The 22115-nt window shown below is 41.5% G+C and overlaps 1 long non-coding RNA gene across 1 annotated transcript; it reads right to left on the bottom strand.

Moving 5' to 3' along the window:
• Window positions 1–1829: 1829 nt before the first annotated feature.
• On the bottom strand, window positions 1830–2758 carry LOC308332556. Its single transcript, XR_013965725.1, has 3 exons — window positions 2556–2758; window positions 2177–2288; window positions 1830–1907 (listed from the first exon to the last, which is right to left on the bottom strand). It is a non-coding gene; the product is annotated as an uncharacterized lncRNA (long non-coding RNA).
• Between the last annotated feature and the right edge of the window lie 19357 nt (window positions 2759–22115).

The following is a 22115-nucleotide window of genomic DNA, read 5'->3' as shown; positions in this document are numbered from 1 at the left end:
TGGTCAGGTGTCCTGAATCCAGATGATCTGGTGCCATTTGCACCCTGGTCAGGCGTCCTGAATCCAGCTGATCTGGTGCCATTTGCATAGCTGGGACTGAAGGCTAAAAGAAAGGACACATCATTGAACATGATTTATGGAATATTTCAAAAACAACATTTAACCCATTTAGACCTGATAAACCTGTGTTTCTATGTCAGTGGTTCTCAAATGTTTTCATGTCAAGGACCCCCAGAATTATCTGTATTTGGCCACCGATCCCCATCTGAAAATATGCTGTTCCAGGGACCCCCCAGAAGCAAGGCTTGAGTTAAAACGTCTGCTCTAAAATATATTCAAAGATTTGCCCCACACTTTCACAATATTTCAAAAATAGCAGATCTACAAGCTCGGACATCTGCTATTTTTCAAAAGCTAAAGTATAACAATGCTTAAAACACCAACAGGGGTTCCTGTCCTGAATGGGATGAGAAATACATACTGTTCCTTGCTTGCTCTGATGGCACAGTGTGGTAGGGGCTGGTATACATTGGCATTCCTGGAGAAATAAAACTAATATCAATCTTTTATTGTTATGAATGAGCACCATCAATTTCCAGTTTTAGAAGATGTGGGATGAACACAATTGACTACCAAGTGAATAGTTGAAGAATAGATCCCCACTACTACCCCCTTAACTCAGTGTACAAATGGAACCAAATGGACCCTTACAAGACCATTTGAACACTCAGTTACAGACCTTTTATCGTCATTCAGGCGATAAAGGGTATTTTGTTTCTGGTAATACTGTCCGTGGCACAAATTGTTAGTCAACTCACCTTGATAATCTTGGGGATAGCCTTGGGGAGGGTGAACTAAAAAAAAGAGAACAATCAAATTATTCAAGGAGATTTAACTTGGGAGTAAAGAAGTTGAAATATTTCAGTCTAATAAGTTAGTTACTGTATGTCATGGTGCAATAGCACAGCAACTGTAAACAAAGTTATAACAGACAACGGACATACCATTTCTTGCTTGTCCATCATGGTGCCCTCCTGAAATGAATACAAATAAATATAATTAGTCAAGGTAAAATAATTCTTATGAAGTCATATGATATCATGCCAACGCAAACAGCTCCTTGCAAATAGTGAGTCACTGAATAAGCTACTGTATTATCAACTAAACATTTTAAATTGAATTAACATTTCAAGTCAAAAAGGTCTTCTCCTGTAAGTAGTAGTATTAATCCCCCAATACCGCCTCCCATCTAAACGGACTTTAGACACAATAAGAGTGGCCAATCAGGGCATCACATATATGTAGCCCATTAGTACTTACCATCATTAAAGTGGTCTCTTGACTCTAGCTCTGCCAAGAAGCTTCCACAAAAGCCTAAAATGAAAACATAAAACATGAACTATGAAAGTTATAACTCTGACAAAGCACATACCCTAGTAGTAATGCGAAGTGGTTAGACTGGTTACCATTATCAGGCTGGTCAAATGTCTGCACGTCCTCCAAGCACCTTCCTTCAGAGGCTAAAAGGGAACACAAGACAGAAACTTTAACACATATCACATGACTGATATGTTTGCATGTATTGACCGAGGAACTACATGCTTGCAAATTAAAATTGTAATAACATACCACTGATTTCACTAGGGGTTGGTACAGACTGGTTGGTTTGCCGCACTGGTATTGGTGCAGGTAGGTACTGGTTGGGTGTTGGTACATTGGAGTCGAGCAGCACTGGATTAACAAAGTAGAAATAATTATACATGCAAATACTTAAATGGGTAGCCATTAGTGTCATAACTGACAGTGCCACTGTACCTGGAAAAAGAACAGCAGGTGGCTTGGCAAATCTTCTCTTAGCGCTGATGGTTTCTGGCTCCTCATCTGACTCCATGTACACAGTATTTGGCCTTAAATAAACATTTATCAGTATAATTACAATAAATGAGCAAGCCTTGAGATGCACTGTTCTCGGGCCAGGAGCCCATCGCCCTTTTCTGTAAAATGAGACAGCTTGACGTACAAGCACACATAGACATGACACTAGTCCATCACAGGACAGACATCCAATCCAACCCTCGAGGCAGAGTTCCAAGCAGTGAGGAACGGATTAGTCTCTCTGACTCGGCCAGAGATGGAAACCCTGGCCTCCTAATCTCAGTGTGGGCACTGCATGTACCTTATTCGTCTTTTACGCCGTGCATCCGTTTCCTCCTCAGATTCTAAATCAGTGGTTGGACATCCAGTAGTTATATACTTGTCTTCATGTTGCTTGGCCTTTTCAAGTGAGTCTGTAAAACAAGTCGGAAATACAGTATGCCATTTAAAGAAGTGTGACTAATACTTAAACAATGCAATATAAACAGGATTTTGAAAATGGCAACCAGAATACCATCTGCCAAATGAGGCAACTACCAACACTTGGCTGTGGCTCAGGGGTAGAGTTGCCGGTTGGGAATCAGAAAGTGCAGTTTGATCCCGGGGTCCCCCTGAATTTGTGTCAAAGTGTCCTCGGATAAAACCGCTATATAAATGCACCACTTACCACGTCTACTTACCACAAGAAATTAAGAGCCGAACATATTCATGCATGGTCCATCCGTTTTGAGGCATCATTTTTTCTTTGAGGGCCTTAGAAAAGTTGATGTTTTTTGGGGGCCAGAACAAGGTACTATCCTTTGGATTGAACCAACTGGAAGGAACTGTAGCAGTTCCTCCAGTAGGAAATAGTACCACGGCCCACAGCACCACCTCCTTTTCCATTCTGTACAATAAATGACATTAGAATATAAATATTATGATATTGGGGTTGGTAAAGTTAGTTTTAGTTAATTTTTTACATATATGAATGCTACTGCATATGAGCTATTGGAATGGCTATGAGGCCATCTCCCTCAGCCTCTGGACACAGAACACATTTGCGTTTAATACAGCTAAGTTTACCAACCCCAATATTGTCACACAACTCTCTGACCTTATATGTGCCTATGCATGAGGACTCACAGGGATAAGTGTAATATGATTCACGCTGTCTGAAGGTTCTGTATATTACATAGACCTCATTTTGTTCCTGGACTATATTCTGTACTACTGCAATAGTATCTCCCACCTGAAAACAATTATCCCCTTGCTTTGTAGACAAGGTGAAACGACTATTGGAGACCTTTTTGTACTGTAGAGCAGCACTGAAATGCCGAGGAAGTGGACCATCAGTATGGATGTTCTGTAATACTGGTTCATCTGTTGCTAGTGGAAACTCAACCTGTGGCTTTTCTGATAATCTTTTGACTACCTGCTGTAGAGGTTGGTTTGGCTTGCGTAACAGATGCTTTATTTGGCCAAGATAATTCTCAAAAGGGAATCCAGAAACATTATCCAAGGGTCCAAATCGTTTGTATTCCTCTGCTAAATGTATAAGCTGGTGAACACTGAACACAATCTGATCTCTACCATAGAGTTTTCCAAAGTGTTCCACAAAAGAAATGGTCAATTTATGGGCAAATTCAACCATTTGGCCAGTAATTTCAGGTGACAAAAACAAATACATGGCCACTGAAAACAACATGAAATTGTCATACAACTCACTGGGAAGGCAATCCTTCAGAACTACAGGACCCCAGTATAACATAAAGGATCGGAACTCAGTAGCTTTCCAACGATCAAGCTCGTTCAAACCTCTTGGCTTGCGATTTAATTCAACAGGGGTGTGGGAATGCAACACCAACAGTTTGCTTGTCATACTGTTAACCACGTGTGAAGGAAGTCTAGTGGCTAGATTGCCCTTTAACCAGATATTCAACAGTTTTCTCATCAACCCAAGACAACAGAGGTGCATATAATCTATTGGAAATGAAGATACCATCTTTACAATCCCTGTTAAAGGACTGAGTGTCTGTTTTAAGTGATGTTGCTCATCAATCATATCACTAAAACTCAAGTCAGTCCTCAGCCTGACATTTGTTTCCGGATACGTCATTTTGTTCCTCCACACACCCTCTTGATCACACTTGTCGCATCCGGAATACCCATTATGTGACTTAATATTCTTAATGTAGGCTCTGGCGGGAGCATCACACACAAATGCGGAAACCTCTGCATTCAAATGCTTACCATTATGAATAATTCCATTAGCCAGTACATTTTTAAGGTCGCTAACAAATTGCTGCAGATACTCAACAACACACTTTGGCTTGGTCAAACCACAAAATATACCGACAATAAATGGAGACTTTGTGTAATCACATTTCAGCATTGCAAGTATAGGCCAGAATTGAAGTCTTGAACTCTTAAAGAGGGGGAGACCATCCATGTTGAACTGTAAAGTAAGAGTTTTGAGGTTCACTGGTAATCTCAGACATTTCAATCGTGAAAGTATTCCTCGCACCAATCCAAAATGATAGTACTCGCCACCTTGCATTTGAGTGGTTGCAACCTTGGATTGCGTTCTAAGCAGAGTTCTTCCATCTTTAGGGAGCCTAGGGTGAAATATCTTTAAGATGGACAGCAGAGCAGACAAAGCAACCAGACTGATAGAGTAAGAGGATGCCCAATATCTTAGGCTCTTTATAAGCAGATCCTGACTAGGTTGATGATCATCACTGTCAGAGTGGCGATGAATCAAATCATCTCCATCACTCAGATCATCTCCATCACTTCCAGCTACACTATCTGTATGATCATTTTCCATTTGCTCATGATCTGATTCAACTTCATTATAGTCAGCTAAACTGCTATCAATATGAGAATCTTCCATTTGTACATAATTAGTATCAACTACATCGTAGCAAGCTACATCTATAGGGTCATTTTCAGCTACACTGCCATCTATAAGGTTATTTTCAAAGTGTAAATGGGAATCTGGTGGTGCATCTACCGGTAGTTGGGAAATGTGTGAGATTTCCTCATATTCATGAAGGATCTCTCGCTCTATGTCCCTTACAGTTTTCACTACTCTACGTCTTTTGGCCCAATAAGAGGCCATCTTTGTTTCTGTTGGTAAAGTGAGGTGGTGCTGCTATTAATTTACTTGGCCTTGTGTATTGCTTGTAGTCCTCTTTTACCACGACCCTGAAAACAAATAGGGAAACAAAGAATAAAATATTGCGTGTGTGTGTGTGTGTGCAATATATAAATGCACCATTTATAAACTTGACTTACACAGAGACGATCCAACCCCTAGTGTCCTGTGCCGATCCAACACCAGCGCCCGTAGTGTCCTGGCTGTGACTGCACACAGACACACAGCCAAATTACAATATATATAAATGCAGCATTTATAAGCTTTTTTTTTTAAAGAACCATGGTTTAAAAGTAATCTACAATCTACAAGCTCAGAGCCTCATTATAGCAACATCATACATAGTTATGAAACTTGACTTGCAGTCTGAGACCTGTTGAGACGATTAAAAACCAGCCTGTCCTATGACTGTCCTATGACTGCACAAACAATTATTTGTATAGTGTCTTAATAACATTTATTTTTATACCCACACAATATATCAATTCACCATTTATAAGCTTTTCAGAAAGAACCATTGTTTAGAAGTAGTTCTTAAAAAAAGAGATCTACAAGCTCACTATAGTAAATAGCCCCATATGTGCCCTCTCCCTACGCTCATTCTGTAGCTCCGAGATACAGAATGAGCGTAGGGAGAGGGCACATATGGGGCTAGGAGGTACCGCAGCTTTGTTCATAAATAAATGAAGAAGTGCTTCACCGTGGTGCTGGTTACATCAATGCTTATGTAACAATTAAAAACGCTAATAATATATACGCGTATATGCACATATAAACAAATTAAATACGTTTTAATCGCGAGAGTCGTTAGCAAAATGGCGGCGATAACATGAATAACTAGCATGCTAGCTTGGATGCACAGTTGCACAGTAGACCTACAAGCAAGTGCAACCGACTCCGGACTAACTTTCCACGGCACGGGGTCCAGGGATAATTACAAAAAGTTAACATGCATTTAAACGATAACAGCCACATGATGGCATCGGAACGGGATAAAACAATAGTAGCATGGCTCAACAATTAGACATTATTAGCCAGCATAAAACCTCAGACTTTACGGCATGATAATATACAAACGTAAACAGTGGAAAACAAGTGGTGGTATCTGAATGGGATAATAAATGATATTCCATAACGACTTACCAGTTTGTTTCTTGTTTATTTCACACGCCGTTCAGCCACGTTTCCAAAAGTTCCAGTGCTACTGCAAACCTTATAGTTAGTTATACTCTAAGCTGCAAACGGCCGCCCGCCAGCAAAATTTGAACTGACTCAATAAGTCCCGTGAGATCTCGCATGGTCTCGTTGACGACCTGCCGGATGGTCACGTGATTCAGTATTTTAAAGCGATGTTTATAGTTTATTTAATTTTATCTTCCTCCAGTGATTTTTATGTAAATATGTATTTATTTATTCATTCATGTATTATTTTGTGCCGACCAAAATGACAAGAGCACCGTATTGAATTAATACATATTTAATTATTTGATAATGTAATGTGGGCCATGCGATGTGAAAACCTATAGGAGTCACGTGACTTCCCCTCTTCAATAAAAATGAATCAACTTTATGAAATGATCCAAGCTGATATCGCTTCTGTCGTGCATTTTATACATGTATGGTATTGTATTTTAATAAACATAATTATTATTGACTTTTTGTAATGCATTTTGAGCAAATATTGAGAACCACTGATACAGAAACATGAGGTTTTTCATTTTCAATAAAAAAATAGCAGACCTACAAGCTTGTAGTGCCACACTGCTCTGCTCTGCTCTCCTCTCCTCTCCTCTCCTCTCCTCTCCTCTCCTCTCCCTCCCCTCTCCTCCCCTCTCCTCTCCTCTCCCTCCCCTCTCCTCACCTCTCCTCCCCTCTCCTCTCCTCTCCTCCAGAAACTGTGAAGACACAAAACAGACCTTTAAACTTTTTTTTAATGTTATTCTTTCGTACACAAGACGTATTCTTCATATTTAGAGCATGCCGAATCCAATGGCGCCGGTCTGGACTTTCCACGACGTTTGCAAAGGTCAAAGTTCAGCCAAAAGACTGCAACAGTGACCTTTGGGGCCTAAAGAAATGGGCCTAGGGTTAGATTTGAGGTTCCAAAGGTTGCAGAAAAAAACCGAGACTATCACGACGATCGTCTCGTCTCCGCGATCGCAGAGATATAAGGCTCATCACGAACAGACTCCTGTGGGGGAAAGGGAAATGGAGTTTAAATCATGGAATGATGCTGTGGTGTGCTGGGGAGTGGTGGGTGTGGTGGGAAGGACTAGTGAGGTGGGTTGGAGTGGACTTGGGGCTGTGGACTCCTCACAGGTGGAGCACCCTCTGGGTTGGAAACGGGGGGAGGTTCCAGTGGTGGTGTGGGTGGACTTGGGTGTCGAGGAGGCAGAAGGAAGGGGATAGGGTGAGATGCCCGCCACCTCCACCTCCCGAACACCGCTAGGGGGTCCGGGTGAAGAGGAGGCAGGCAGTGTTGAGTCCTCCGGGACAGGGGGGAGGGGGGTTGTGGGGGGCAACCGGGAGCTGGTCCTCTGGGGTTTTACTCTCTGTGGCTGGGGGGGCGCCAGAGCAAAGGCCTCCGGACGTCTCCCCAGCGACAGAGAGCAAATGGGTCTGGGTGGTGGGCGGGGGGCACTAGGGAGGACGGGTCGCTGGTCTGTGGGGGTTATGAGGAGGGGTGGGATGGTAGGCCGCCTGGTTATAGGGAAGGTGAGAAGGGGTGGGATGGAAGGCGTGGGGAGTAAGGCTGGTGGGGAAGTGTTCCTGCCCAGAGGAGGGGGGAACACTTGGGCTGGGGTCCTAGGGTGTGGGAGCAGGCCAGGCCGAGCACTAGCAGAGCTATTGGGAGGTCTCGAGTGAGGTGGAGGGGGGGCGGTGTGTGTTGCTGTGTGTGTGTTCGCTCGTGTATGTATGTTGTAGCGGTTGGTATGTGTGAAATGTTGCTGTGTATGTTGTCTGTGTTGTGTGTGTTGTGTGTGTTGTGTTGGCTGTCTGTGTTGTGTGTGTTGTGTGGTTGGCTGTGTGTGTCGTGTGGTTGGCTGTGTGTGTTGTGTGGTAGGCTGTGTGTGTTGTGTGTGTTGTGTGGTTGGCTGTGCGTGTTGTGTGTGTTGTGTGGTTGGCTGTGTGTGTTGTGTGGTTGGCTGTGTGTGTTGTGTGCGTGTCTGTATCTGTAGTATGTTGCTAACCCGGGTTAGGGTTGCAGTAGTCAGTCTCTGGGTGTATCTTTTATGTGCCCAACCTATGGCTATGGTATAGGCCATAGGGTTATGTGGGTGTATGTCTGGTGTGAGTGTGTCTATGGTGTCTGTGTAGTGTGTTTGTAATATGTGCATGTTTGTGTTCATCCAGTTATGTGTGTTGTGGGCCACCTGCGTGGTGGTGGTCTCAGTGGGGCAGGCGGGCTTGATGAAGGTGGTGAGTTTGTTCACCTGTCTCATCATCCCAACAGGGAAGGACCCTGTCCGGAGAGCCCTGTCAGCCACCTCTCCATGGTGTACAGCTTGGATTATTTTAAAATAAAGTTTGGCTGTCTGCCTGGTGGCTTCATCGGGAGGGTGACCAAGGGGGGGCTGGCTGTTAGGTACAGGGTGATGGGGGCGTGTAGTAGGGGTATGGGAAGATAGAGGTATAGGGGGGTATCTGTTGGTGAAGGGTGGTCTAGCTACTTGGGCATATGTGGGTCTACGGGGAAGTCTGTGTGCGCCATTGGATTCGGCATGCTCTAAATATGAAGAATACGTCTTGTGTACGAAAGAATAACATTAAAAAAATGTTTTAAAGGTCTGTTTTGTGTCTTCACAGTTTCTGGAGGAGAGGAGAGGAGACGAGAGCATACCTACTGCAAGCTCGTAGCATGGCACTACGAGCTTGCAGGTCTTCATTTTTTTTTTAATGATAAAAACCTCAGTGGTTCTCAATATTTCGAGCTTGTAGGTCTGCTATTTTTGAAAAATGAAAAGTGAAAATGAAAAACCTCATGTTTCTGTATCAGTGGTTCTCAATATTTCGTGCTTGTAATTGAAACCATAGGATTGAAACAATGTCAATTCATTGTAAGGCATTTCAACATTGAAAAATCACCATATATAATACATTGATTCAATTGAATCAATCAAACGTTGAAATGATAACTGTAATTAGACATTGAATCAACATAGGTTTTTCAACCTAGGTCCCCCCCCCTCCCCCCCCCCCCATCACAATTGAAACCATAGGATTGAAACAATGTCAATTAATTGTAGGGCATTTCAACATTGAAAAATCAGCATCTATAATACATTGATTCAACAACAGCTTTTCAAACGTTGAAATGGTTAACTGTAATTAGACAATGAATCAACATAGGTATTTCAACCTCAACCAAAAATAACCAATCTGACCAAAAGTCAACGTTGAATTAACATCTTTTGCTATCACACACACACACACACACACACACACACACACACACACACACACACACACACACAGCTGTCAACCAGGTGCATGAAATCAGAATGACGTTTTAAACCTTTGCCTTCATACTGTATGAGATATCTGACCGAGACTATTACAGATTTTATGGAAGATGCTTCAGAACCGGGTCTGGCAAATAGGCCTTCATCTCGACCAGAGACATTTTTCAGTTCTTTACAGATTATTGAAGTACAGAATATAAGCTTTCATATGATGTATCATTCAATGAAATTGGAAAATATTTGAAGGAGATATGACCAGTGATTGTACCGTTTTCCCCAAAGCTGAGAACAGCCCCTTTGAATGTTCACTACATTCCAACACCAGAGCTGGCTAGAAGTGGGTGTGCCAATGGAAGGGACAATAGGTACTTAACTCCACCCATAATGACTCACTAATCACCCAAACCACCCCCACTAGTATCTGTCAAGGGAAGAATGCAGCCTCTGTAGCAGATAGGAACAACATTAAAAAAATAATTTGAGATCTTAAAAGAAAACACCATTGGAGCAAACCTGTTTAAGAGCTCAAATTATTTTTTTCCAATTGCGTTTTCTTTTATTTAAAACACCATTGGAGCAAACCTGTGTGTGGACTCTCTTCTCTTCACTGTACTTACGGATGTGTGCTAGCCACCTGCTTTTTAATCTGTCCGATTTATTTAACATTCAAATATATGTAAAGGCCTTTAGGCTACTGACAAGTTCAGATGCAAATAATGAAATCAAAATAAAATGTATGATAGGCTATTTCATATATCAAATCAGAACAGTGCAACACTACAGTGATCCAACCATAGAAAAATCCAAGGCTTCAACGGGAGAAAGAGAGAGATAGACGTGTTCAGTCACACGAGAGAGAATCGGAGTAGAACCACTGCTTCTTCGCTTGGAAAGGAGCCAGCTTAGGTGGTTCGGGCATCTTTTTAGGATGACTCTCGGGCGTCTCCCTAGGGAGGTCCTCGACGCACGTCCTACTGGGAGGAGACTCCCGGGGGCAGACCAAGGCGCAGTTGGAGGAAACACATCGACTCACTGGCCTTGGAACGCCTCGGGATCCCCCAAGAGGAAGTCACTAATGTGGCTCTGGAGAGGGAAGTCTGGAGCCCTCTGGTGGAGCTGTTGCCTCTGCGACCTGACTACAGATAAGCGGTTGAAGATGGAAGGACGGATGTCTATCTGGTTTGTCTGACAATGTTTAGATATAGTTTGAAAGAGTAAGTAAATGTTTTCAAGCGCCATCGCTTTGAAACCTCGTAGCAACGCTCGAAACAGCTGCCCGGGGACGGTGAAGCGCACCGAGCTTTGATAGAGTATGCTGCTGCGAACACAGACATATAAGCGTAGATGCCCTTTCCGGCTCTGAGGCGCGTGTCACAATATTGCACGATACGGCTTTTTAGAGTTATCGTTAAAGCACTGTATATTCCATCGCATAATCGATATTAAATAATAATTTTATTTTTTAGTTTTTCTGGAAAGTCTACTAAATGGTATTTTTTTGTTTTGTTACGTTCTACTGTTAAGTAACTTGAAAATAACCATACAAAATCACACTTGTGTGAAGTGAGGGGCGCTCTGATTGCTATGATGTGATGTAATGATGTAAATGGGATTTAATTAATTTCTGTTCATTGTCAATGGCAATTTTAAAACAAACATTGAATTAAAAACCGTATCTAAAAAACGCGAAAAAATATCGTGATAACGTTTATCGTGATACGGCTTGAAAAAAATATCGTGATAATACTTGTCCATATCGCCCACCCCTACTCCAATGAACTGCAACGGCCAGTGAGGCATCTATTTTTTTAGTGGTGCAACCACTCCAAGGAACAGCAATGTCCGTGTTTGTTCACCTATGTACCTATGCGGCCATGAGCACCAGAATATGACTATTAGTACCAGTAGGGGAGATGTTTGCCAGAAACAGAGAGAGAGATAGTATTAGTGCTGCACTGTTGCCTGCTAATGAGAGAGAGAGAGGAGAGGAGGGGGGAGAGAGAGGGGAGTTGCACAACTCAGTTCACAGGGGTGTGATTTTATAATATCTATGGCTGTGAAGCTGCTGCACTCTATGCGGCGTAGTGATACTGACCACAAAAAAGTACCATGTGACAAATATCCGTAACCGGATGTTACAATGACAAAATGCTATGGGTGGTGTCTTGACCGGTTTTTGTTCTCTCGGTCGGTGGTGAAAAAATCCGACCGCAAGTATCACAGCCCCTGCTGTCGGCCGTTGAAAGACCTTGTTTTCACCAGAAACGACATTCATTTGGAGATGCAGGCCATTGAAAGCAGGCCATAGAGTGCAAGTGGATGCGCGCGCATCTTCAAAATGGCAGCGGCCACTGTCCCACTTTGACTGCTATTCTAACGAGAGGCAGGTATACCGACGCGATGCAGCCAGCGCGAACTTATGGAATACTCACCTTCAGGGTGAGGCTTCGCCTTGTGGTAAAACTCCCTGTCGGTGAATTATCTCCCGGCAATGACCACCTAACCAGATATTATCCCTTATAATGTTGACAGAGCCACGATCAAAGTGCAGCTTCTGTTCACAGTTCAATTCGCAGTTCGCATGCATGAAGTGAAAGGCAGATCGAGTGGCAAAGTGAGTGACAAAGTGAATTTAAAGTTGTTTTAATGCAATCAGATAGGACTTTTCTAGTTTTTGCCACTCACTAGGCATTGGCGCATAAATTCCGGGTATGATGATGATGTCACACGCATACCCTACCCTCTATTGCAAATTGTTTCCAGGTGACAATATTGTATTTGTAAATTCCAATTGCATTAATCAACATTAAACTCACTTTGCCACTCACTCACACCAAAACATTTTGTTTCTGAAGTCTGAACCCACCCTTATGTCACCTAGAAGCACGTATGGGCTGCTATAGTATGACTCTTAGACTCGTATTAAAGTAGTGAGGCTTATTTTTTTACCTTGGAGAGAATGGCACCTTGTCTTCCCATGTAGTAATGTCAAGGTTGACACATCAGCCTCCTCTTCCATGTTCTCCTCTTTAATGTGTGGAGGTTGTGGTTCCTCCTGGACCAGACTGGAGCTCCTCTCCTCATGTTCAGGGGAACCCTCTTTACAAATTACACAGAGAGAAGAGCTAGTTGGCATCAACACAACAACTGAAAGTGCTTTTGTAAATGTATGACATTTATTCTCCTATATGTTGATCTGTCAGCTTTAAGCACCTATAACATAAAATTCAACTTTCCCATTTATTTTGTGTTTTTGGGGCTCCTATAATGTGTTTTCTATCGCCACAAATAACCCAATTTTAGACAATCAGGCTTTCATATCATATAGGTGCTTTAATGGAAATTGCTCTTAGGAACAGCTCAACTGATTTTGTCCTCATTGTCATGTCATCAATGTCACTACTTTGTATAATTCCTCCTCTTCTTCAGTCTTGAGTTCCAAATTTGCATTTCCACTTTGTTTACAATCTTCACCATTGTTGATTTTCCAAGCTGGCATGGAATGGAAACAAGCCTGGTTTTATCTAGCATCAGTATAATAATGACTAAAATATTAAATAATCTGCATGTGACCCCAATCTGAAAAAATATTGTGTGTGTGTGTGTGTGTGAGCTTGTAGATCGGCTATTTTCAAATAGCCAACGTACGTGTATGATTAAAGTGGTAAAATAGATATTTATGATATACATTTAGCTGGGGACCCCCTGGACCCCACTTTGAGAACAAATACCATAGGGTGTAGGTTAATAACTTTTTTTAAAGTGATTATATCATATTTTGCTGCTAAAGCACTGCATATTCCATCGCATAATCAATATTAAATAATAATATTTTGCCCATGTTTTTCTGGAGGGTCTACTAAATGGTATTTTTTTTGTTTTTTGTTACATTGTAACTTGAAAATAACCATAAAGAATCACACTTGTGTGAAGTGAGGGGCGCTCTGATTGCTATGATGTGATGTAATGATGTAAAACAAACGGTGTCAAAACAAACATTAAATATTTGTTATTGTCAATGGCATTTTTAAAACAAACATACAATTAAAAACAAACATTAAACCTGTATATAGGAGGGGCCCTCAAAAACACACAAAAGAATATCGTGATATCGTTTATCGTGATACGGCTTGAAAAAAATATCGTAATAATATTGTTTATCGTGATACGGCTTGAAAACGGCTCACCCCTACTCCAATGAACTGCAACGGCCAGTGAGGCATATATTTTTTACAATATCTATGACTGTGAAGCTGCTGCACTCTATGCGGTGTAGTGATACAGACCACAAAAATAGTACCATGTGACAAATATCCGTAACCGGATGTTACAATGACAAAATGCTGTCGGTGGTGTCTTCACCAGTTGTTCTTTCGGTCGGTGGTGAAAAACTCTGACCGCAAGTATCACAGCCCCTGCTGTCGGCCGTTGAAAAACCTTGTTTTCACCAGAAACGACATTCATTTGGAGATGCAGGCCATTGAAAGCAGGCCATAGAGTGCAAAAAGTGAAAGGCAGATCGAGTGGCAAAGTGAGTGAAGACATTTAATGCAAGCAGATAGGACTTTTCTGTTTGGATGTATGGACTGTCAAGTCCAGAAAGTAGTTTTTGCCACTCACTAGGCATTCCCGCATAGGTTCCGGGTATGATGATGATGTCACACGCCTCTATTGCAAATTGTTTGCCAAGAAAGCAATGTGGATTGCACGTCACGAGTTCTACCACTCCTAGATGACGTCCTGTGAAGTTACCTGCTGATAGCTGGCTGCTGTGCTGTTCTTCCATGTTAAAAATATCCAGGTGACAATATTGTATTTCTTTTAAAATAATTCAGTGGTCATGCTTTATTTTAATACAGATTATGTGTGTGCATTCTTGTACTGAAGGCTGCCGTAGTCAATGAGGGTGTAATATAAGGCAAGGAACTTAAGCTGACAAACTGATTGCATTAAATGACATTAAACTCACTTTGCCACTCACTCACTCCAAAACATTTTGTTTTGTTTCTGAAGTCTGAACCCACCCCCATGTCACCTAGAAGCATGTATGGGCTGCTATAGTATGACTTTTAGACTCGTATTAAAGTAGTGAGGCTTATTTTTTTTACCTGGGAGAGAATGGCACCTTGTCTTCCCATGTAGTAATGTCAATGTTGACACATCAGCCTCCTCTTCCATGTTCTCCTCTTTAATGTGTGGAGGTTGTGGTTCCTCCTGGACCAGACTGGAGCTCCTCTCCTCATGTTCAGGGGAACCCTCTTTACAAACTACACAGAGAGAAGAGCTAGTTGGCATCAGCACAACTCAAAGTGCTTTTGTAAATGTATGACATTTATTCTCCTATATGTTGATCTGTCAGCTTAAAGGACCTACAACATAAAATTCTACTTTTTCCATTTCTTTTGTGTTTTTGGGGCTCCTATAATGTGTTTTCTATCTGAAAAAATATTGTGTGTGTGTGTGTGTGTGTGTGTGTGGGTGTGCAGCTTGTAGATCGGCTATTTTCAAATAGCCAACGTGTATGATTAAAGTGGTTAAATAGATATTTATGATATACATACATTTAGCTGGGGACCCCCTGGACCCCACTTTGAGAACAAATACCATAGGGTGTAGGTTAATAACTTTTTTTAAAGTGATTATATCATATTTTGCTGCTAAAGCACTGCATATTCCACTGCATAGTCAATATTAAATAATAATATTTTGCCCATGTTTTTCAGGAGGGTCTACTAAATGGTATTTTTTAGTTTTTTGTTACGTTGTAACTTGAAAATAACCATAAAAAAATCACACTTGTGTGAAGTGAGGGGCGTTCTGATTGCTATGATGTGATGTAAAACAAACAGTGTCAAAACAAACATTAAATATTTGTTATTGTCAATGGCATTTTTAAAACAAACATACAATTAAAACAAACATTAAACCCGTATATAGGAGGGGCTAGCGCCCCTCAAAAACACACGAAAGAATATTGTGATATCGTTTATCATGATACGGCTTGAAAAATCATCGTAATAATATTGTTTATCGTGATACGGCTTGAAAAAAATATCGTGATAATACTTTTGTCCATATCGCTCACTCCTACTCCAATGAACTGCAACGGCCAGTGAGGCATATATTTTTTATAATATCTACGACTGTGAAGCTGCTGCACTCTAAGCGGTGTAGTGATACCGACCACAAAAATAGTACCATGTGACAAATATCCGTAACCGGATGTTACAATGACAAAGTGCTGCCGGTGGTGTCTTCACCGGTTGTTCTTTCGGTCGGTGGTGAAAAAATCCGACCGCAAGTATCACAGCCCCTGCTGTCGGCCGTTGAAAAACCTTGTTTTCACCAGAAACGACATTCATTTGGAGATGCAGGCCATTGAAAGCAGGCCATAGAGTGCAAAAAGTGAAAGGCAGATCGAGTGGCAAAGTGAGTGAAGACATTTAATGCAAGCAGATAGGACTTTTCTGTTTGGATGTATGGACTGTCAAGTCCAGAAAGTAGTTTTTGCCACTCACTAGGCATTCCCGCATACTGTAGGTTCCGGGTATGAGGATGATGTCACACGCCTCTATTGCAAATTGTTTGCCAAGAAAGCAATGTGGATTGCATGTCACGAGTTCTACCACTCCTAGATGACGTCCTGTGAAGTTACCTGCTGATAGCTGGCTGCTGTGCTGTTCTTCCATGTTAAAAATATCCAGGTGACAAATATTGTATTTCTTTTAAAATAATTCAGTGGTCATGCTTTATTTTAATACAGATTATGTGTGTGCATTCTTGTACTGAAGGCTGCCGTAGTCAATGAGGGTGTAATATAAGGCAAGGAACTTAAGCTGACAAACAGATTGCATTAAATGACATTAAACTCACTTTGCCACTCACTCACTCCAAAACATTTAGTTTTGTTTCTGAAGTCTGAACCCACCCCCATGTCACCTAGAAGCATGTATGGGCTGCTATAGTATGACTTTTAGACTCGTATTAAAGTAGTGAGGCTTATTATTTTTTACCTTGGAGAGAATGGCACCTTGTCTTCCCACGTAGTAATGTCAATGTTGACACTTCAGCCTCCTCTTCCATGTTCTCCTCTTTAATGTGTGGAGGTTGTGGTTCCTCCTGGACGAGACTGGAGCTCCTCTCCTCATGTTCAGGGGAACCCTCTTTACAAATAACACAGAGAGAAGAGCTAGCACTATCAGCACAACAACTCAAAGTGCTTTTGTAAAGGTATGACATTTATTCTCCTATATGTTGATCTGTCAGCTTAAAGCACCTATAACATAAAATTCTACTTTTTCCTTTTGTGTTTTTGGGGCTCCTATAATGTGTTTTCTATCCCCACAAATAACCCAATTTTGAACAATCAGGCTTTCATATCATATAGGTGTTTTAATGGAAATTGCTCTTAGGAACAGCTCAACTGATTTTGTCCTCATTGTGATGTCATCAATGTCACTACTTTGTATAATTGCTCCTCTTCTTCAGTCTTCAGTTCCAAATTTGCATTTCCACTTTGTTTACAATCTTCACCATTGTTGATTGTCCAAGCTGGCATGGAATGGAAACAAGCCTGGTTGTATCTAGCATCAGTATAATAATGACTAAAATATTAAATAATCTGCATGTGAGCACCCCCACCAGCCACCACCTCAGGACATTGTGGTACTGCAGCTAAAACTGCTTTCAAAGTCCAGAAAAAAATGACAAGGACTTGTTTAATATATCAGAGTGGTGATTGAGGCTCATTAGAAATAACTTTGAGGGACAATACGATATTAAATATTAAAAGCTGTTTTAAAATGCATATTATTTGCGCTTTAACAAACCTGGTCTGTATAATATGACTTGTGGCTGTAAAAGGACGTCCAGAAGTTTGTCTTGTCTCCCCAGCAGAGTTTCTAGTGTCTCCATCTCTCTCTGGAAGAGGCTAAACATGAATCCTGCAGCAGTGCTGAGGCGCTCCAACACAAACACTCTGACAAGCTTCTGCTGACCAACATCACTCTGCTGTTTTTCCAAAACACCCAATATCTCCTCTCCCACCGACGTCAGGTGTTCATTTATCGACAGCTTTAGTCTTAGAGACTCCGTTTGACGCATTTTACCTCGTTTGTAAGACATTTTTCACCACGCTGATTATCCTCGCCGCCATGAAAAACAACACGCATGCACAACAAGTTAACGTGGTTTAACCAACGCATGCGCAATAGCAGCTTCTTCTTTTTGTTTTACGGCAGATGGCAACCATGGCAACCAGGTTTTTGGTGCATTACTGCCACCTTGTGACCCAAATCTTGAAAATCTAGCTGCTTTTATAATTCTCTCTTTGCTCTGAAAGAGATCCCAATGAAGATATCCACCACTGTGTTTTTTTAGTTGTGGTGTTGACTTATATTTTTAACTTTTTAGTTTAGTTTAACTAATTAGTAAGCCATATTTTTTACATCATCTTTCCTCCACAGTTTAGTTGTCATGATGCCACTTTTATTACCTTCCCACATGTCTGTGTTACCACTGTACCGTTTCAAGGTATCCCTGAATTAACCATATGCCGCTAGATTGTTACAATACAATAGATTAAGTTAGAACCTTAAATTACATTCATGACATATACTGTATTACAGTACGTAAATATGTAAATCTTTCCCCCTGAATGTGTCACGAGGAAAACTTGAGAGGGTTTAAGTGGTTGAGAGCCTATATTTTCCATTATGACAGATTGAACTTCACCCTTGAACACCAGCATGGCCTATATTCCCTACCCCTTAGGCCGGGGAAACAAAACATTCACCAGAAATAGCAGATCTACAAGCTCTCAACGCGCCACGACTCACACACACAGAGTGATGGGTTGTGAGTTTGTAGATTGGATTTTTTTTGAGAGGTCTGGTGGTAGGTCTTATAGGGTTTAGGTGGTTAAACCGAACTGATAATATTATCAATACGTTTTCTGCGGACCTCCTGGACATGCGTCAGGGCACCAAGCACAAACATACACACGCAATAATCATACTAATATGGAGGGGAGAACACAACGGAGACAGCGCTTCTTTCACCTGACAAATATCACTGTGAGATCATTTCTTGTTTTTAAAGATTTGTTTTGCCTTTATTGATAGATAGGTGAAGATTGACAGGAAAGAGGGAGATATGGGGGGGGGGGGGGGGGGGGTGTCGTCATGAACGGGACTCAGACATTGTGAGAACGGCCTCAAGGATATTGCGGATAGTAGCCTGGATCATGTCTTTAAAAACCAGCTGCTTAAGAATGCCAAGTCCATTTGTACGGACAACTCCCATCCCCTCAGCTCTGAGTACAGGCTGCTTCCTTCCGGCCTTCGCCTAAAGGTTCCAGGGGCCAAAAGGTAACAGGTATGAATTCTCCTTCGTGCCTGTGTCTATCCAGGCCTTAAATGACGATAGGAGGAGGAGGTAACTTTGTCGCTGTTGTGAATGTCTATTGCTACACTGATACCTTGAACTGCCATCCTGTCCTAAATTCTGAAACTCAGTTATTTAAATTCTAACAAATACCATACATTTTAAACTGTAAGATAAATCCACACAGACACACGTGGTATCTTTGAAAGTTACATTAATTAAAAGTTACAAAGCAGTAGGGCAGGCCTACCATGTGTTCTTCTTGCTTACTCTAAATCACTCTGCGTGTGTGCGCACCATGACTGTTTTGATGGAAATCTGTAATAATCTGTCCTTTTTTTCCCAGATGTCCGTGTTTTGTCTCTTAGTTCATTCAGATACATCTGGAAGACGTTTCTGCCAGACATAAAGTGTACCAAGCCTGTGTCAAAAGAACAACTACAAGGTATGTAAATCATTATGAATGGTCAAAATTATTCAAGATCACAAATATGAATTCTAGGGTCCTTGTGGTTACAGTACTCTAGTGGAATTGTGATGTAGATAGAAGAGTAGGTAACTAAGCTTGTGCTGTTTTTTATTTTCCCTTTTGTACAGGTTTACCAAAGTTACGGTGTGGCAGAGGAAGAGAAACATGACACACTGAATGTACAGCTAAAGCACTTGTCCCTGGTTAAGGGCGAGCGAGATCTATACAACGACATGCGCAGAGACTGCAAAGAGATTTGCACAGATCAGGATCTGCATCTGCTGAACGGCCCTGTTCCACCTGCAAGCAGGGACTTCAAGATGCACTATTCTTTTGACTTTGCTCAACAGGTAAACTCAATTAAAAGAAAAAAGATAAAACAGATTTGTCAGTCTGAAAATACAACAAAATAATAACAGCAAGTGTGGAATTGTTGGTATATGCTGCCAGAACAGGTCAATTACCTTGTCGTTGAAGGCATGACATGTGGCAAAGGGTGATTATGGGCTGGGAGAGACAGACGTGGATCTTCACTGTGACAACTGCTGTGGCCAGAATAAAAACAGATCTCGTGTCTTGTGGTATTGTATTCCTCCAACCATACTTCCGCCCACTGGAGCACATCAAACAGTACCAGCATTTCCGATGGGTTTATTTTATATTTAAACATGTATTTATTGACACTAATTATATAAAAACTTGTTTTCTAGTGGGAATTTATTGTCTTTTCAACCCTATAACAACCACTACTTACATAACTTTATATTTCATCACATGCAGGTTTGATGCCAACAAGCCTGGCATGGTGTTTGCCAAGAAACGACCTGCCACCAAAGCATGGCTTTCCCACTCTACAACCAGCAGGACTGGACAGAGAGAGGCAGGCCTATTTGTACAAACACATCTGAGAGTTTTGTGAGGACTATGCCAAAGACACAACATGTCCTGGCCATCATAATTGCATAATACTTGTTTATTTGTAGTGAACATGACAATGATATAAATATTAACACGACTCCCGTCGATAAGTTATTTATTTTCTAAAACAGTTTTAATATGGTTATTATGACCAGGGATGGAGCTCGTTAAGGTTTTATTGTTAACGATCACCTTATCGAGCAGGCTTATTGAGCCGGGTCCTTATCGAGCCCACTATCGAGCATTTGCTTTTATTTTGTGGAAAGAACAGAAATTTATTTTTATTGGCCAGTTGTGAGAGTTTGTATGCCAATAAACAGTTCTAAGGTGTAGGCTATATACACACACACACACACACACACACACACACACACACACCTTATACAGTAACTTTCTAACAGACAGAGGGAACTGTTCATTGTGTACCGTCACTTTAAAAGTGAATTGTATACATCGTATGGCTGTGTATCGCACCAAAAATAGCCAATCTACAAGCTCACAACGCGTTTGGTTGCACCGCGTTGTGAGCTTTTAGCTCTGCCTTTTCGGCAACGATAGACTGAGAAGTTGAATTGAATTGAATACGTCACATATGTGAGACTATTCAATCGATTCGTGGGAGATACAGTATTTCAGGGAGATTTGAGTTTCCCAAATGTATTATTATGAATTGGATTAATAATTTATGGCAACGTCTTACCGTGCTTGCCTTGGGCAGCAAGCATGGTAAGCACAACATGCGTTAGGTGGAAGAGCAGGATGTTTGTTCCACTGCAGCAGCTGAGGCTCCAGTGTTGTTTCGACTCGGTGCAGACATGCAAAGGTATCGCATTTGGGTTTAATAAAATGCATTATGGACAGATGTCTATGCATTGTCGAAATGCTCCCTTTCTTGCATGCAACAACTGTGGTAGGCTACAATATTGCATTTAGCTCCCCTCCAAACTTTTCACCCGTTCCACCATACGGCAAACGATGACGGAACCACGCAACCACCCGTCGCGTCCAAGCCCCCTTTATAGCGAGCGGCCCATGACGTCAGCTGCTGCGGCTATAGACACACGGGGACTACAAATTGCACGCCCCCAAATGAGACAGCGTTCCCACTTCTGGTCCGTTTCAACTGTGTACTGCAGGTGCCAATGCAATCCCTATGAGAGGCATCATAAATTACCCTAATTTCACTGGTTCATTACAGAGGCGGTAGCGATTTATTTTGTGTTCTAATAAAGTGTCCCATAAGTTTGATTTGTCCTTTTCAATGTCACATACCTGCCATCTCAATATACATCCTACAATGTACTATAATATACTCCATCAGTTTGTGAAAAGTCCTAGCATTGTAAATCTCAAGTCAAAGTGGTCGCACGGTATATACGTCACGGTTGCATCCCTTGAGGTTTTCAATACCCAGATATATTTGTTGTATTTAGTTTTATAGGCTTGTATTTTATAGGCCCGATTTTCGGGCTCTATCCCCAATTATGACATATGGAATTAGTGTTATTTCTTCATTCAAAGCATGCCAACGCGTTACACAGCAGAAGAGAGATGATGGAGCAATCGGTGTAAATGTATGACAGTTTATTTCAATAAACATGGTTGAAGTTTTTGGCAACGTTGTGTTGCCAAAAAAAAAAAAAGAACACAACATTATTACCGTCTCCCCTGTATGAATCCTCGTATCAGAGGTGAAATTGACCAATGCATTTGCCAGAAGCTCTAACTAAAGTGGTTGTTCCCCTGTATGCGTCGTCATGTGTGTCCTAAGAGTACATACTAGAGCAAAGCTTTTGTTACAAACATTACACGTAAATGGCTTTTCCCCTGTATGCGTCCTCATGTGGCAAGTTAGAGGAACCTTAAG

This window comes from Protomyctophum bolini, assembly GCF_963924005.1.
Source record: "Protomyctophum bolini genome assembly, chromosome: 18".
Classification (NCBI taxonomy): Eukaryota; Metazoa; Chordata; class Actinopteri; order Myctophiformes; family Myctophidae; genus Protomyctophum; species Protomyctophum bolini.
The sequence above is the reverse complement of the archived record's forward strand: the minus strand, read 5'-3'. Positions and strand labels throughout refer to the sequence as shown.